Here is a 19486-nt window from a genome sequence, read left to right as displayed (position 1 = left end):
TATACATTACCTTGTGGGTATTGTTAGTACCTAGTACACTATAGGAATGCATGTATCTGTCAAGTATATACATTGTAAGTTTTATGTGTAAAATATGTGACTTAGTGCTACATAATTAGTTTAGATTTATGTATAGATTTATGCATATATTTATTAGTAAGGTATACTTTTAGTATGGGATATTTATGTCATTTAATATAGATGTTAAATATTCATTCTTTTTTTCTAAACTTTTGTCATATTTGTTTATAAATTATGTTGTTACAAATATTTTTTAAAACATTTTTCAAAGTAATTTTATATAATTTTTATGATAATTGAATGTGGTTAGCTAATTAGATTGGCGCCAAAAGTGCTTTATAAACAATGTTGTTGAAATGAATAAGGGTTCTGATGAAATCTGGCGTTACCAGATGAAAGCGCTTAACCTGTTCTTATTTGTTTTGTGTACTGGACGTACTTTGGAATAAACTCGTGTTTTAAAAAAGTAACTAGTGGCTCTCTATCTCGGGTCAAGGGGATCGTACCAGCTGTTTTGTGGATTAAACTAAAAGATGAAAGGTTGATATTGGTTGCCCAGGATAGTGTATTATGTACACACTGGTTTACGAACTCCATTGAATATGTTGGAGAAACGGTTTACTATCAAAATTGCGAACACCGGAATAAAATCTGGTCATTTGCGCTAATTATATCTCCGAAAATCAGCAGAGGAACACAGGCACTATGTCGAATATAATGCCGAATTTGAAGAATCAACATTATCCGACATATGCCTTTCCCTGCAGCTTACTCAACACCACTGGAAGCTGAACTTGTAAGCAGTACATACATACTGTACAACACAGAAATGCCCATTTTTGCAGGGGGGCAAGCCCTCCTGCACCCCCTGCAAATGATATATTCCAACTCTGAGACTGCACTACAGTGGGGAAAAGAGTAATTTCCCAATCCACACTGTACCGCGATCTGTATTCATAATGCCTATGACAGGTGTGCAAATGTACTGTGGCATTTGCGAAATTGCACCTCGCACTGGTGCAGGTTAGATGAAACAGGAATCATCCAACTGCTGTTCGACATTCCTGTTTTCATCTAACCTGTACTCATCATTTTGATAGTAAACTGGGAGAAACAGATAAATGTAAGTTTTGTAAAACAGAACTGGAAACAGTCACACATCTTGTTGCTAGGTGTGATACACTAATGGCAGAGGGCCTTTATATTGAAAGATAATAATGTGGCAAGACTGTTGCACTGGGGATTGTGCAAACATTACAACACTGACGTAACTGAGAAGCATTGGAAACTCAATGCAGAAAGCACTATAAAGAATGATGAAGTTTATATCACATGGGATCAGCCATTATCAAAAGTTCAAAAAATAGATACAAGAAAACCAGATATAGTAGTCCATGAAAAGCGGACAAAAGTAGCATTGATCATTGAAATTGCTGTACCCAGTGTGTTTTATGTACAGAGACACAAAGTCATAAAATACCATGATTTGCAGGCAGAAATGAGGGCAGTGTGGAAGAAGGATACCCAGACATTTCTAGTAGTAGTAGAAGCAATGGGTCTCATAAAAAAGAATTTACAGTTGTAATTAGACATGCTATCAATGCATGTAACTCCATGTGAATTGCAGAAGGAGTCAGTTCTGGGTACATTGTGGGTGCTGCGAAGATCACTTTTGGCTAACATCAAAGACTGAAACAATACTAATTTCATGAACTTTAATCATACTTGGACTTAGGAATGTGGTCCAGTCCCTACATGGTATTAGAAAACCAAGAGACTTGGAGAAATTAAACCATTTTCAGGGAATGACAAGCACAGCTCTTTTCTGTCTGGTGCTGATGAGGATCTTCAGCTTTCATGCAGACACTTCCCCAGATATGTTACTACAAACCTGACAAGAAAACGAATCCACCAAAATTGCAAGGAGTGGCACAAAACAAACAAGTTCATGAGAAACAGCAGAAACCCATTACCGATGGCCACATTTGGGAAACGTCAGAAACATGTTACTGATGTCCACACTAAAATATTACCCCACCCTTTTTTTGTAGACCAAATCTTTATTGATTACCACATTTCATATTTATATATTATGTAGACACTGTCCATGGTACACTTGTTATTTCAGCACTGATTGCTGATATAACCATGTAATAGTTATATGTGTATACAATAATAACAAATTAGCTTTAGTCAGTGCTTTCATTTAACTTTCAATAACTTCCCATTGTTAAGCATGTAGATACACATATCACAAACAACTATTCTATCTAGTCTTAATCTCAAGTTTGATTTAACATTGTGCCTTAAACAGTAGTTAAATATTTACAATATAATTTGGGATAAGAAATTAGCTAGTGACCATACTGGTTTATTTCCATTTTTTTTTTTACAATTTATGCATTTATTTATTTGTTTATTGACATTCATTTACCGGGAAAGTCCAACTGGGTGATGGTACCTGTTTTTCTGTGGTGGCCGGAGAGAAAAGCTCTGGTAAAAACAATATTAAAATGATCACAGACATAAGTAAAAAGTAAGGTAAATAAGTAACACAATCAAATCACTGTAGTTGCTATAGGAAATTAAAAACAGCGATTTAATGCAAAGACATAAAAACAGAATAACATGGCTGCTCTAAGAAAGAATATCAGAAGAGGATTAACTGTCAAATACATTATAACTGAGATATTGTGTATAGCAAATAAAATGGGTGAAACTGTGGGAAAAGGAGGGGAAAGGAAAATACAGGTGAACTAACTTTGGAGAAGATAAAAGATTATGGTATGTAGGCCAGAAGTTACATAAGATGCAACAGAGAAAACTGATAGAAGAGTGTAGACAAGGGAGTAATAAGGGAATAATAAATTAAATTACATAAACTCAAGAATTGTTGGTTTGAGTGGAAATGGTAATGTCTATGTATGTATGCATCCATACAACAAGCTGGTGGCGCTCATGGGGAGGTGAGTAATATAAAATGAGGGACAAACAAAAGGAATATAAAAATGTCTCTACAACACATTATGTGAAAGGCTTAGTGTTTTTGTTTATGGAATTAGCTGGTGAAGCCAGAAGAGAGTATATAAAGTGTTTAGCCAGTTGGAGAGCTGGAACAATGACAAGACTTGGATAGAAATTCTTTTACTGTAGATTTAAATGCATGGAGGTTAGACATAGACCTCAAGAAAAGAGGGACTGAGTTCCAAGGTCTGACAAGATAGCTAGAGTACAGGACATTTCCTGCAAATCTCACATGTTTGTAGGTGGAGAGAAGTTTATTATATGAGTGCAGTTGTCTGTTGGGGTAGTAGTTGTGGGGAATGTTGCTTAGTGCTGGGCATTTTGAAGGTTTATATACTATATCATGAGTCACAAGTAGGTGAGTATATGTGAGATGATGGGGTAATACAAGGCAGTGTACTTGTCCTAGGGCAGAACAGTGGTGGATTCTATAGGGTTGTTTAGTAGCAGATTTTGTAGTTTTGTTCTAACATTGCTCTAGTTTAGTTTTTAGGGAAGCTTGAAGATTAGTGAGGACTGGTACCATATATCAGAGTGATGGAAAGAGGTAGATGGTAGCCAGGGCTGCATTAGTGGTATTAGTAAGTAAGTTTTCAGCCCAGTATAGCATTCCTAGTTTCTGGTGAGTTATTTTAATTGTATTGAATATACAGATCAAATTTAAGACTGTCACCTATTAACATCCCTAATAGTTTAGTGCATGGAACCTCTTCTATCTATGTATTTTCAAAGGAGGTACTTTTAAAGTTGGTTTTGTCTCGCATGTGAGATTTATGGAAGAAGAGGAGTAACTTCACTTTAGGAGGTTTAAAGTAGTTGTGCATTGCAGACCAATGTTTAATGGAGATAAAAGCTTCTTGTGTGACTTGCTGAAGATGGCTTAGGCTCTCTGTTGAGTAAATAAGGGTTGAATTATCTGTGTATTAGATTAAGGAGACTTGCTGTGAGGAGGTATACAAACTGTTAATGAAAACATTAAAGAAGACAGGGACAAGAATATAGTATTGGAGTACCCAACAGTGACTGGCAAGAATGTAAAGAGAGAGTTATGCTATTTTATAGATTGATGTCTGATGGATATGTAGCTCCTGAATTATTGGAGAGTAGTCTGGAATAGGCCCACAGAAAATATTTGTTGCAGGAGATTGATATGTGATACGCTGTCAAAGGCTTTTGACCACTTAAATAATATAGATGAAACAAGCTTGCTACTGTCTTGTATCTTGGTTGATTGTGTTTGTGAAGATTAGTAAGACAGAGGTTCTGCTGCGGCCAAGATGAAAACCATGTTGTTTGGGAGTGAGGAGGAATTCATAATTTATAAAGAAGGTAGTGGAGGAAGTGTTTGTAAATACATTTTTTCAGAATTTTAGACAGTGGGGACAGTATAAAGTCTGATAATTTAATTGTGCTATGCCTTTGTGGAGTGGAGTAATTTATGACTTTTTCAAAAAGGGTGGAACATAGTATTATTGTATTGATCTGGAGTAGGCTATAGCATCAGCCGCAATTTTAAGTAATTCTGCTGGGAGTTTATCAGCTGATGGTGAGATGGGTTTTAGTTTTTGCGGAAGTTTTTTTATAGATGAAGTTGAGATAGACTGTAAGGTGAATGTGGATTAGTAGGGTGGGGATGATGTATATTGGGGGTTCTGGATGGAGTTACCTTAGTAGGTTTGCTATGCTGTCAATAAGGTATCAGTTGAATTTGGATGCTGCTTCTATTGCACAAGTTTGGATGAGGAATTAACTGACTTTTGGTTCTGGGTTGTAATATTTCTTGGACAGAAGACCAGAATTTATTTGGGCTGGTTCTATGTGTACTGCTTGAAAATGGGTATAGTTTCATTTTTTTATCATCGTTAACTTGTTTTTTTAATAAGCTTATGTAGCTGTTTGAAGTTTTGTAGGTTTTGGCATATGTTATCGCGTATCCATTTTTCTATGCTTTGTCTCTGTTTTGTGTGTAGTTTAGTACTTTTGCTTTGCCACGGTGCGTGGAGCTGTTATTCTTTTCCTTCTTAATGGTGCTTGGTGGTTTGTATAGTGGCAGAGGCTACTTGTTTGGTATTTTCTTAATGGCGCATGGGAACAGAGTATTTAGAAATGTTGTATTGAATTCATGAACAGCCTCATCTAAAGATAGGGCTTTAAGGATGGACCAATTATAGGATTTTAGGATGGATGCAAATGTGTCAATATTAAACTTTGATAGGTTGTTGAGTTATTTTGTAAGAATGTTATTTACATTGGTGACATATGTCTATTCATTTAAGTGTGTTAATATATACAAAGCTCAATGTTTGGACCAGTGACTTCACACATTGTACTACTGTCTGCTTTATCTAATTGATATAAAACTTAAGTGCTTTGTTCCATGTCAGTGTCCCCTTCAAACTCAGTTCCCATTACGGAATCCCACATATATCCTATATATACCATTTTTTACCATCAAGTTTTGTTTCCGATCTCTAATATTTCTCAGTTCCATATTTTTAATATATATTATCATCTTTTTTCTCTCTTAATGATGGTTTAACTTTGGATTTCCATTTTCTAGATGTAGCTTTCTTAGACACTATCAATACTATAGTGATGCTTTTACCTCTTTAGCACGTTATTTTATACCACCTCCGTAGAAGCATCTCTAAACTAAGATTTAAAATCTATTCCAAGTGTAACACTTAGCATATTATTCAATTCATTTTTGTATTGAAGAACTGCCATACAGTCCCAAAATATTTGTTACCCAATAATCTCTTTCTCCATCACCACATCTTCAACATATGCCTCTTGTCCATATCTCTCAACCTCTTAGTACCAGAAATCCCTGGTCCTGCTCTCGACTGCTGTGCGTCCCTGGCTCTAGTGTCTACACTTTCCACTTTCCATCCTATTTGCCTTGCATTCGCCTAGCGACTGTGCCCTGCTGGGAAACTAAGTATTAAAAATAAATATAAACAAAACCTGTTGCCTCATCCCCAGTACAAGAAAGAGCCAAACTACTCCCTGAGCTGTACTCAATCAAGGAAGCAAGAAATTATGTGCATCTGATGCTTACCTCCTACAATAAGTAATATTGCCTTATTCCTACTAGGTGTTAGAGCGCGCTCCCTGCCAGGACAGCCAACAGCCAAACCCTTCTTAACTCTGTACCTCCTTGTACTTGTCCCTATTCTAGCCTCTTAATAACAACTGGAATTTCTCCCTTCATTCTTCCCGGTTTTAGGATCTCCCATCGTGGTGCCGCTGTTGTAAATACAGTGATTGACCATTAGATGGTAGCCTTTGCCCATTCTTAACTTTTCTCTCTCTTTTTTTTTTTTAATGTAATTAAAAGTTACTCATACATCCATTCTTGATACAGCCCTGCTCTATCAGTCCTAACCTCCATGAACCACTCTATTCCTTTCCCCAACACCACGACTGTAACGTACCTTACTCCTCTCGCATACCTTCTTCCGAACTTACCTTCCACTCCACTGATTGCACTCCATTGATTGTTTCTCATTGACCTTGTTTCTTTCTTCCCTTGATTTTACCCTGCTATCCTACAATTCTATGCTTTTCTTCTTTCCCTCTCATCTTAATTACTCATTCTCTATTAGCCCCTGATATTCTTGTCCTTCACTACCCCTTCATTCTTCACTGAACCTTTCCTTCTTTTTCCCGCCCCTTACCCTGTTAACCTGCCCAGCATGAATAGTAATTGATCGCCATCTCTCAATACCTCGTGGCTTTGTGCTTGCCTTTCCAGTCTGTATCTACAAACACCTATCCCACTCCTCCTCCTCATACTCAGTATCCACTCTGGACTTATCATATGCACCCAATCCTATGGAGCGCCATCTTTAAATCCCTGGTTCTGCTCTCGGCTGCTGTGCGTCCCTGGCTCTAGCGTCTACACTTTACAGTAAGTTTGAACCTGTTTTTATATCTGCAAACTTGTATCTATTTTTTAAAAAACTCTGCAATCCACTGTGTAAATTGTCCCATGTTGTGTTAAAGTGAGCAGGTCTTTGCAATGAAAACGCCAACCTGTGTTAGCGTATTGTATGTGAATGGAAACTAATAGTGATATTTTAAATCACCCATGCGTATACTCGATGCAGTAATGCACAATGAGTGAATCAGTGTCAGCCTATTTAGTATGTATTTTTGCTGAATAAGAGGCATTTAACCTGTGTAGTTTTTGCTGTCCATATTTATAAAATGCTCAGTTGAGGAACTTTAATGAGCTCAACTGTGGCAATGAAAGTTAACCTAAACTATCATGTTTAGAGTGTAGCTAGAAGCTTAATTGTGGAACATCAGTAAGCTTCATTTGTAGAAAAGGAAAGTCATCTATACTAGCGTGTTTTAGTGTGCGGCTAGATGCACACTGTGGTACATAACCTGCCCAAGTGCTAATTTGCTACAGTTTCAGTCTCGCCCATTTAATTGCCGCTTAATATCTCAGTTAGTGAGTTTTTAATATAATCATTGGAATTGCTTTGTTTATTCCTGACTTGACTCTCATGTTATGTTCTTGTTTTTACCAGTGTTGGAATCCTATATTTTCTGTATTGTACAATCCATTACATTTTCTCTCTCTCTCTCTCTATATATATATATATATATATATATATATATATATATATATATATATATATATATATATATATCTCCCCAGCTTTCCATCCTATTTGTCTTGCATTCGCCTAGCGACTGTGCCCTGCTGGACAACTAAGAATTAAAAATAAATATAAACAAAACCTGTTGCCTCATCCCTAGAACAAGAAAGAGTCAAAATACTTCCTGAGCTGTACTCAATCAAGGAAGTAACAAAGTATGTGCATCTGATGCTTACCTCCTATTGCCTTATTCCTGCTAGGTGTTACAGCATAGTCCCTGCCAGGACAGCCAGCAGCCAAAGGCTTCTTAACTCTGTATCCCCTTATACTTGCCCCTATTCTAGCCTCTTAATAACAACTGGACTTTCCCACTTCTGTTCTTCCCAGTTTTGGGATCTCCCATCATGGTGCCACTGTTGTAAATACAGCAACTGACCACTAGATGGCAGTCATAACATCCGTGAACCACTCTATTCCTTTCCCCAACAACACTACTATAATATACCTTACCCCTCTCACATACCTTCCTCTGAACTTACCTTCCACTCCACTGATTCCACTCCATTAATTGTTTCTCATTGACCTTGTTTCTTCCTTCCCTTGGCTCTACCCACTCCGTTTGCTCTGCGGGCTCACTCCGGTCCCCTAACCTGCCCCCAAATTCCACCTGCCCCCAGTACCTCTACACTTATACTCAGCTAACCACTCCCACCAATTCTAATACCCAATCCAAATAACCCATCATACTCCTTAGCAATCTCCTCCCACAGCCCATGGCTCAAAGTAAACCTACCCCCTTAGGCAGTCCTACCCTATATTACTTTATGACAATTAACAACTAAACGAGAAACCTGAACCCAAATATCATAACTCAGTAGAATACCTTCCCAACTTAACTCACCCCTTATTACCATCCTAAACTAACATCATGACTCTTAAACCTCTATCTTTACTTACTCAAACAATACTTTTAATTACCTTAACTTACCTAAACTATCTCTCCCAACCTATTAATACAAATCACCCCCCATTTCACACTACTACCCCATCCTCTACAAAGTATACATATACCTCTACCTATATATCTCCATATCTCTACCCCCTCAACACTAGCAAGCTCTTCCCCTACAGACTCCTACCTAACGCTAAAAACATCACTCCCACCTACACTAGTCAAATCCCCATAAAACTCACAACCAGTAAACTACACTCCAAACATACCAAATATCTCTGCCATCATCTCATCTCTATCCTTCTCTCCAGGGACATCCACCCAAACCCTGGCCCCTCTTCCACACTCAACCCAGCCCCCAACCCCATCCTTCCTGAACAACAGGCAAACCCCTCCACTTCTCAGCTCTAAACGCTCATAGCTTATGTAACAAAATTCCAAACCTTCATGTCTGGCTTCTACATAACCAGCCTGATAGTCTCTCCATCTCAGAAACCTGGCTTAAACCCCATATAAAACACACCAAACTAATACCACCCAACTACTGTATGTTAAGGAATGACAGAGCACAAAAAAGGGGGGTGGAGTAGTTCTCCTACACTCTGGATCCCTCTTAGTTACTCCCTATACCAAGCCCTTTCCCAAGTTTGGTAAGACAGAATTAATACCAGCCCTACTCCACTTAAATAAGCATAAATGTATATCTATTCTTTCCCTTTATATTCCCACTGGAGATAATATCTCAACCCTTGAAGATATTTCCTCCTGGGTCTCCACCAATATTACACATGGAACTATAATCCTGGGTGACGTCAATATAAATTGGGCCACAATTCAATCTCCCACTAATTCACTGAATATTAACTTGTATAACTTTACGCAACTAACCAATTCCACTACTAGGCCTTCCAAAAACTCCCTTACTGGAAGTACAATAGACTGTATTCTAGTATCACATCCTCATTACATCTCAGATAGTGGTACTCTCCTTGACCCACTAGGTGACCACTTCCCCACTTCACTCACCATCTCCCCTCTTCCATACAACTAACTCACACCTATACTTCCACTCGCTGTCTAAAAAACTTCAATCCTGATACTTTCTCAAATGCACTAAAAAGCACAAACTGGAACCCATTAAAGACTCTAACCTTAGATAATGCTGTCACCTATTTTAACTCAATTTTCACAAACCTGCTCAACTCCTTTGCCCCAATAAAAACAAAATGTACAAAAAGTAACCCTGTACCCTTTAGCTATTATGCGACTCCGTGACAAAGCCTGGACACGTTACCACAAAAATAAAATCACCACCACCCTTAATGAATATAAAACACTGCATAATAAAGTCAAAAAACTTATTACCTCAGACCGTAAAGCCTATTTCTCTACTCTCTAAACCAACCACAACACCATTCCCAAACTATTCTGGAAAGGAATCTCATCTCTCCTCAATCTTGGGAAAAAAGAAAACCCTTGCCCTGACCTGGATGCCTCTGACTCAGACTTAGCCACCCAATTTAACTCTTTCTTCGAGTCCATAAGCAAGCTAACATCATCCTTCACCAACAATTCAGCGACCCCCTCCTCTGCCTACACCCATTACTTCCTCCCCTAGCATCCCATGCTCCCAACCTCCCCCCTTCTCCGTCAATCCCATCCCCATATCCACCATAAAAAACTTCTCCTAAAATTAAAACCTGGCTCCAGTGCCCCTGATTAAATACCCTCCTACTTTCTAAAAGAAACCGCAGAAGCCATTGTTCTCCCTATCAGCATACTAATTAATCAGTCTACCTCAGAATGCCAGGTCCCCCAGCTCTGGAAAAAAAGCCTTTATTATCCCTCTCTACAAATGAAGCAATAACAATGACATTCCTAACTTCCATCCTATTGCTATCTTATCCCCCATTTCTAAGCTTCTTGAAAAATTTATCCACCTACAACATTTACCCAGTCTCATCAATAACCAGCTTCTCACCCCCACACAACATGGATTCAGACCCGGTCATAGCACCTCCACAACCCTCCTCTCCTTCCTTGAAACAATTAACAAAGCCTGTGACTCCGGCCATTTCATGTCCACCCTCCTCCTCAACCTCTCTAAGGCATTTGACACCATTTCTCACAACTTGCTTCTTAGTAAACTCTCCAAACTAAATTTATCCCATTCTTGCATCAAATGGCTCTCCAGTTACATCACAAATAGACAACAAGCAGTTAGATGGAAAAAAAGCCACCTCACCTTTCCTTAATACTCCCATAGGTTCCCCCAAGGTTCTATTTTAGGCCCACTACTATTCAATATATTCATAAATGACTTCTACCAAGCCATTCCTAACACCAGCCTCATCCAATATGCTGACGATTCTGCCATTATCTGCTCTACCCCTTCTATCCCCACTCTAATCAAACTACCTCAAAGCACCTTCTCCTCCACTGAGCAATGGATGCTAGACAACCATCTAGCTCTTAATGCAACCAAAACTAAACTTATGCTATTCACCACCTCCAAAAATTCCTCCCTAAATAAACATTAATTAGTGATCACCAGCCAAAATAATACTTCCCTAGAAATAGCCTCCGATGCTAAACTACTAGGAGTTCTCACTGACAACCAACTAAAATTTGATAAACATTTACAAGTAAATATCAAAAAATCCCATAAAAAACTTGGCATGCTTTACTTCCATAATTGTTGCATCTCTCCCTCCACCAGGGTTATCCTAGCTGACACATATCTCATCCCATCCCTCCTATATGGTGCATCTATCCTCACCAACCTGCAATCTTCCCTCAAGACAAAACTCTCCTCTTGCTACAACAAGATGTCAAAATTTGCTACAGGTCACAGGGCCATTTCCCACCATTGTCCTTCCCTTCATCAACTAAACTGGCTTGAGCTACCCAACTTCCTTACTTATACCCGACTCATCCAAGCACACAAACTCATTTTCAACCCCTCTCTCTGTCCCTCCCTTGAAACTACTTTTGAAATGCAAGAGCCAGATCGACTTCTCAGATCCAATTCCCAAAAGCTAATTAAACTACATAAACCCACACGTCCAGCTGGGAATCATCTAATGTCCTTCCCTGTAGCACGCCTCTGGAATTCTCTACCATCTCCTATCTGAACTACTAGCAGTCTCTCCTCATTCAAAACCTTGCTGTTCCCATCCTACTTAATCCTTCCTATACCACTTCTTACTCTCTTGATACTAAATATGTCATTATAGCCTCCTATAGTTCCACATCTCTAGTGAGCTGATTGAATAGTAACCGTAGATACCACTAATTAATTCAACTGTAAGACTTCTGCATAAAGCTGAAATGCTATTACTCTTGCAAACAAAACTGTTTTATTTCTGTTTATTGGATTATACTGCTATGTTCTTATATTCTCTTACTCTCATAATTGTTAACTTTACTTATCATATGTACTTTGTATTCCTATGTTGTAATCTGCAATGTTTACGTGCAATGTGTACTTGTGTATTTGTATTTTTCTGGAGCTTTTCTCCCCAGGACTCCATTGAAAATGGGCTCCTTGTGGCCCAATGGACTATCCTGGCAAACAAACTGCAAATAAATCTTGTTGTTTGTCTTTCGGCTTTTCCCAGTTAGGGGTGGTCACAGCAGAAGTCCGGTCCGCTAATGACTGGCAGTTGGTTTTTATGGTGTCGAGTTGCCAGCCTGACACCCAACCTTCAACGAAGGCATGCCCATTCAACACATGTCTTTCAAACGCCCACTCGACTGTGGGGAGGACATGCAGGCTCCACACATAATAAATAAATAAATAAATAAATAAATAATGTGGGGCAAAGGCTCTAAAACAGGGACAGATTTTAAATATTGCCCTTATAAACTTTGAAAGTTTCTAGAATAACAGGACTTATGTTAGCAGCAATTTTCAGAGGGATATGAAGTCTGAAACTCAAATGTAAATAAAAACAATATTCCCATAGACAACAGCATATCTCTCAGTTGTCCAGATTTTTACAGAATGTACAGATCTTTGCCTTATAATTTTGGACTGTTCCTCATAAAATTTGTAGTTTTCTGACAAGTCACTGAGAATTCACTGAGGATTATTTGTTTATTTAGTGAATTCAATCCTCAGTGATTTGTTAGAAAACTACACATTTTATGAGTAACAGTCCAAAAATATGAGGCAAAAATCTGTACATTTTGTGAAAATCTGGACAGTTAAGAGCTATGCTGTTGTCTGTGGAAACACTTTTTTTCAAATTTCATAGGCGTATAGAATACTTGTGCAAATATTTCCAAGCAAAATGTTTAAATGTTCTAAATTTAGTTGCATATATAGGGTTATGATATATTTCTGTCTGCTTACCATCTGTGATATCTTTAATGATTTACCCTGTGCTATTTTTACCTCTACACTGTATTGTCTTCTCAAATCTAACAGTGCCTGATATACTGCACTTATTCTCTTTTCTGGTCTGGCCTCAGTTATAAAGTCTACTATTTGTGACTTAAAAATGGCTGTCTAATTTCTACATATCTTCCTTAAACTCTAACATTAGACCCATATATGCAAGTTGACCTTAGTTCAAGAACCAAAAAAGTTTGTCTAGCTAGATCACATTTTATTATCATATCTTCTTTTATCATCCACCCCCCCTCCAAAAAAAAAAATCTTGGTTCTTTGTTCTATCTTTTCCAAATGATTATTACATCTTATACTATATTGTGTTTACTGTGACATACAATTTGGTTTAAGACCTAGAATCTAAAGAATACTACCACTATAAAAATAGTTTGTGCTGAAGAGTTTGCCATTTATACTTCTTTCATAACCATTATGGTTCCAGAGACATGAACAATTGTTTAAAAACGTGAGAACATAATTTGATTCTGTCAAAAGACTCATGCTCCGCCCATTGGAAGTTACAGTAGAAACTTTCTGAGCTCCATAAGAGTGAATAAGTTAAGAGCAGTTATGGTCATTATTCATGATAAAGTCAAAATTCTACTGAATCCCCACCTCTGCCTTGGATATACGGCACAATGTGGTGGGATTGTCAAACATGCAGGCAAATATGGGAAAACACATTTGTTTAAGGAAATCCTCCAAACACCTTATGTAGCACTGACTGTTAATATGAGAGTTTGGCATTAAAGTCTTTGGCAAAGAAGATGGTGTCACAAACAGGGAATGCAGTGTTTGTCAGCCAGGAGTGAAATGTCAGAGTATACCTCTATCTGTGGGGAGTACAAGTATATAATAAGACATTTTCCATTTTGTCATTCCTGTAGTGTTTGTTCTGAACATCTTTCAAGTTCCTGAAACAAAACAGAAAAAAAATCAAACAATTCACTCTCAAAAAATGAGAAGGTAGCTTTGTTAAACTACAGATGTCTTAATAGTAAAATAAGTTCCTTTGCTAGGAGAATTTTATTAGCTGTATCAATAGTCTTAAAAATCCAAAATGCTTATTGTAGATTACAAGACATACTTCTTTTAATTATTATACATCTGAGGGTGTAGGGGCTGGCATCTCAATATCTTCAAAAAGATCACATAGTAGTCAGTGAAATGCTTTGGAATACAAACTGCTCATACACTAATTTTCAGTGACACTGAATAGAGTACTATATGAATCTCATTTATGTGGTCCACGTCCCCTGCAGCGCACATGGATTTCCTGACTTAATTCCACAATGTAAACATGAAAACACTGTCTTCCTGGAGGATTCTAGCAACTCACACCTTTAAACAAAAGAGGAGTATTGTTAAGGGTCAATTTATATGCAGTTGTAGGATGATGTCTAGGGATGATGAGTACAAACAGGAAAGCCAGAAGGTTAAGGACATTTTTCTGGCCAGGAAATATCCTATTACTTTAATAGAAGAGGTTATGACAGAGGTGAAACATGGAAGACATTCTAGATTTGCCCCCATCTTAGGACTAGAGGGAGGGGGAGACATCAAGGGTAAGCTACGTCAACAACTGGCCATGGGGAAAGTATACGGGAAGGGACACAGTTGATTATGAACAATGGAGAGACCTTTATGAGTAATTATGTGATGTTTTATAATCAGAATACGAATAAGGTTAGAAACATTATTACACAACATTGGGGTAGGTTTAGTAGATACTCTGAACTGGAAACCTTGTTTAAAAATCCATTGAAATTTACTTGCAAAAAAGGTAAGAACCTCAAGGAGTTACTGGAAAACAATTACAAGGGACAGAAGGGAAGAAAATCAGAGACCTATAGGTGTGGATCTTGTGCTCAATGCCCATCTATTCTTAGGCAGGATTCGGTATACATTATGGACAGGCACTACTTGGTCAAAAGCAGTAGTTTTTTCTAATTGCAACAGTGAAGGACTTGTTTATTTAGGTCTTTGCAAGACATGTAGTGCATTTTATATTGGCAAAACTACACGAAAACAAAAAAGGAGAATATATGAACATTTAAATACCATTAGAACAAAGGATGGTAACAATGCATTATACAAACACAGCTTATCATGTCCCAATGCCAAGTGGGGCTTTTTTGTAAATGAAATGGTACATCAGGATTCCAGGGGAGGCCCATGGGAGAACAGGATAGAAGTAAGAGAGGTATATTGGCAATTATTTTTGGAAGCCAATAAATTCCCTGGGCTTAATGAACACATTTCTATTGGCCCTATTTTGAGAATGAGGGCTGCTAAATTGTAAATATGTCCAAGTGGTTTATTAGTTTTTATTCTGCGATGTAATACATTTTTTTATTATTGTTCTTGCATATTATTATTGTTTTTGTATATAAATTGTAGTGCTTTCACATTTTTAAATGCATATTTTTAAACTCATATTTTAAAATTTTTTTTAAGTAAGTATCTACTTTTTAGATTATTATAAGCAATTCTTTAAAGGGTCACCTATTAACATGGACTTTGATTCATTTAACATGAAGTCTCTTATTCGGTTTTTAAAAATGTACTGTTTATATATTTGTCTATTCATGTATAAGTATTGTGGGATGTTATTTAGCCAATATGTATGATACTTTATGGTGGATGTTGAATGGAATTAATTAGATATGTTAATAAATTATTCAATTAGATGTCAAGGGGAGGGTATAAAACTGCCTCAATTTTTGGGTTTGTTGTTACATCTGATGAAGTCAGTGATGTATTAAACCATTTGTGGCTGCTACACGTTTGCTTCGTGGTTATTTTGGCACCTCCAACTGGTACCTTTTTGTGACTGTCACTAATAAAACAAGTGATATTTATGTATGTTCAATTAAAAAACTTAGATGAATAAACTTTGCTAAGAGGTTGGGAGTATAATGAATATAACATGCTGTCATTAAACAATGAAGTAATCACCCACATGCATTTCACAATAAGCAAAGACAGCTATAAGCTGTAGAGACAAGGAGAGACATTCCTAGTACAACAGCAATTATGATAACTGCTGCCAAAGGTAACTTCAAAAACTCAAGGTCTGTGGAGCCAGGCAACACACTTTCCTACACAGAATCAAGGAAAGCCTAATTAACCCCTATCAATTTGGTTAAAATGTTTTCATATATGTGCATTTCTGACCTATAGTAAAAGGCTGTAGTGGTACCCATTCACAAAGGGGTGATCATATCAGATACAAACAACTTTAGAAGTATTACCTTGACCAGTATTATGTGTAAAATCATAAAATCATGGACAGAGTCATAATGGCACTCATAGAGAATGGCTTAGATGCTTGCTTCTGTTAGATATAGAACACTGACACATACATAATTCTTTGTTAGTGTAGTCATTTTTTTTAAATATGTTATTTACTCTTGTGTTTCTGTGGAGCTTTTCTCCCCGGGCCTCTGCTGAAAAAGGGCTTTCGCTCAGTCAGACACTCCTGGTTAACAAATGTCAAACAAACAAACAAATAAGTAAATAATAAATTTGTCAAGAGGAGATCTTGCCTTTTGAATCTTGTGACACTTTTTGATTAATAGCAGGATGTGAAGAGCTTACAATGGATACAACTTATCCTGACCTTGTTAATGCTTCAACATTATTCCACATGCAGGGATGACTGACAAAAACATTAAATATCAATCCATGTGTAATTCAATGTGTGGGCTGGAAAGTATCTATAAGGTGAGGAACAATTATGTATTCCATCTTTTGGCTTAATTCTAACTTAGATCTTATATTCATTGAAATGTTTCTTTAGAATTCAACTGTAAGGTAATTCGCTCTGTCAGTAATGAGCTGTACCTACCTGAAAATTCAAAATGATCTGTTCCTAAATGATAATTCAGTACTGTGCTATATTTACAATTATGTTATTACCAATGTCAATGTAAATTTCTGCTGTATCTGTAATTGTATTGTTTGTCTTCTCTAGCCCAGGTCATAACTGAAAATTGTGGACCAGTGCACCTACCTGATTAACAACTGTTAAGTAAATAAATACATGGGTAAAACACTAGTTAAACAACAGGGCACACCATGGGAGGTTACCAGTAGCATCTCAGAAGGCTCTGTAGTGGGACACCTCTTTTTTGGACTATTCTCAGAAATAAAAGTGAAGAATAGTCGATGGGTAATCAAATATGCCAATTGCTGCAAGCTAGGTAATACAATTGTGTCATTAAAAAATATGAAGTCCAGCATATACTCTACAGAAAGGAAAATATATACCTCATACTGCAGCAGGGACCTTGCTGTTAATGTAAGTGAATGCAGCACCATGAGACTTGGCAAAAAAAGACATTAATTATTATTATTATAAAATAAGTAGTCAATTAATTAAAAATGTCACTGTCATTAAAGATCTGGTCAAAGTTTAAATCAGCGTCCATCACTATTCCTAGTGTGAAGGGAGAGAAGTACAGAGAAGGGAAAATGTTAGTACATGTGAAAGCTATTTTATACCTTAACACAGGTCTATATTAGAACACCGAACATTCAAAATGTCGAGTGTTCTAATATCGAACCCTATGAATCGAAAATTTAAAACATCGAACATTCAGAACAGCAACGTTTTTCGTAGGGAAAAAATTCACTGTTCCAAAACACATACACACAACACAAGCACACCAAACAAACAGCAATCCACACACATGCACCTAAACTCTTACACCTAACCCTACACTAAACTATACATACACCACTAATTAGCCACTTACCTTAACTCAAACCCTAACCCTAAGGTCCGTCACTATCACAAAGTCACCTCACCCGTGCCCTAACCCTAACTCACCTACCCCGCCCTAATCCTCACGTCCACACAATCGCACACTTATCTGAACCGTGCCCTAACCCTAATTCACCTAACCCGCCCTAACCCTCACGTCCACACAATCGCACACTTACCTGAACCTGACCCGTAACTTTCCACCACAGTGCTGAAAATACAGAAGCAACAGAAACGGACAACCAAATTCTTTCCCTAGGAAAAAATTGGGTTTTCTGTTTCTTCGATATTTTCCACGTTCGCTGAAAACGGGTCGATATTAGAACACTGAAATTTTGAATGTTCGGTATTCTAATATAGACCCCCTTAACACCATAGTGTGTGTATCTTCCAGGCAGAAAAGCATGTCTGACAGCACATGTAGTTCTAAAGAGCATGTCTAATCATCACTCCAGGGTGATCAATCTCCCTCTCTATATCTTACTGAGCTGGCCTAATATTGTTTTGTTTTGCACCCTTTGAACATTCTACCTTAAACAGTTTTGAAACATTTAATTCCTTACTGGGAAAAATATCATAAGTTTGGAAAGCATGCACTAGCCATAAAGGTGAGGAATTGGTACCATATTCATTTGCTTGTAAGTTATTTAGAAGAGACCCTTTGTGAGTCTGTAAGCCACTGTAGTATCCCCACACCTCTAAGAGCTAAAAATGGATAAGATGCCATCTGGTCAAGTTCAGTGCAGTAAAGCTGTACTCCCTGATTGCTACTTTCCACAAGAAATCATTGCCAGTGTGGATTTATGCTGTGCTCCAGTAGTGATTTTCTTTTTTTGGGAGATTTTTTTCCTCCTTCATGTTTGTGCAGCTGTTGATGGTGTATATAACTTTGGGGGTATGGAAGCATAAGGAGCTTGCTCATTGGCAAAAATCACACTTTTTTGGTTTTCATCTGAACCAGGTTATGATCTGATGTTCACATCCAAGATATAAGTCAGTGAGTCATACTGGAAGCAGGCAACGTCTGATTTGGTACTATCTGAAGATCCTAATGGTAATAGTAAATAAAAATAACAAAAACGTGACAGCTGTATTACATATCATCATCCAACCTTATTGGATAAGCTTCCCCTTGTAATCAGTAGTCCCCGGCTATTACCTTTCTTCAAAAATGTATATAGATTTCTCTCTCTCTCTTATGTCTCACTTACCTCTCTCTCGTATGTCTCACTTACCTTGTTTTACATTGTTATGTTGTTTTATCTGTTCTTAAAGCTGCTTCACCTCTTAACCTATGTCACTTAATATCTTTGCCCACATTGTACTAGACTACCCATCTGACTCATTGTAACAAAGTATATTGCTCGTTTGAATTATTGTTCTGCATATGATAGCAAATTTTGTTGTTAAATTAATGACTGTTTTAAATGCTTTGTATAGTCTCAAACAATATTTCTGTTTGTATCTGCTATATGTACTGTTGGGGGGAGTCTTTCTCCCCAGGCCTCCACTGAAAAGGGCTCATGCTCAGACGGAGATACTGAGTCAACAAATTTCAAATAAATAAATAAATATACATTTTCAGTGTTTCTATATTTGGTATTTGAGCCTATGCTTGAATTTGTATGTCTTCCTGTATTTTTTTTTAATTTTTAGAGGGATTTGGATTTTTTTTTTTAATTTGGACATTACTATTTTGTGGTCCATGCAGC

The sequence above is a fragment of the Protopterus annectens genome, chromosome 1.part0 (assembly GCF_019279795.1).
Source record: "Protopterus annectens isolate FY-2018-M chromosome 1.part0, PAN1.0, whole genome shotgun sequence".
NCBI classification, from domain to species: domain Eukaryota; kingdom Metazoa; phylum Chordata; order Ceratodontiformes; family Protopteridae; genus Protopterus; species Protopterus annectens.
Note: the sequence above shows the minus strand (reverse complement) of the source record.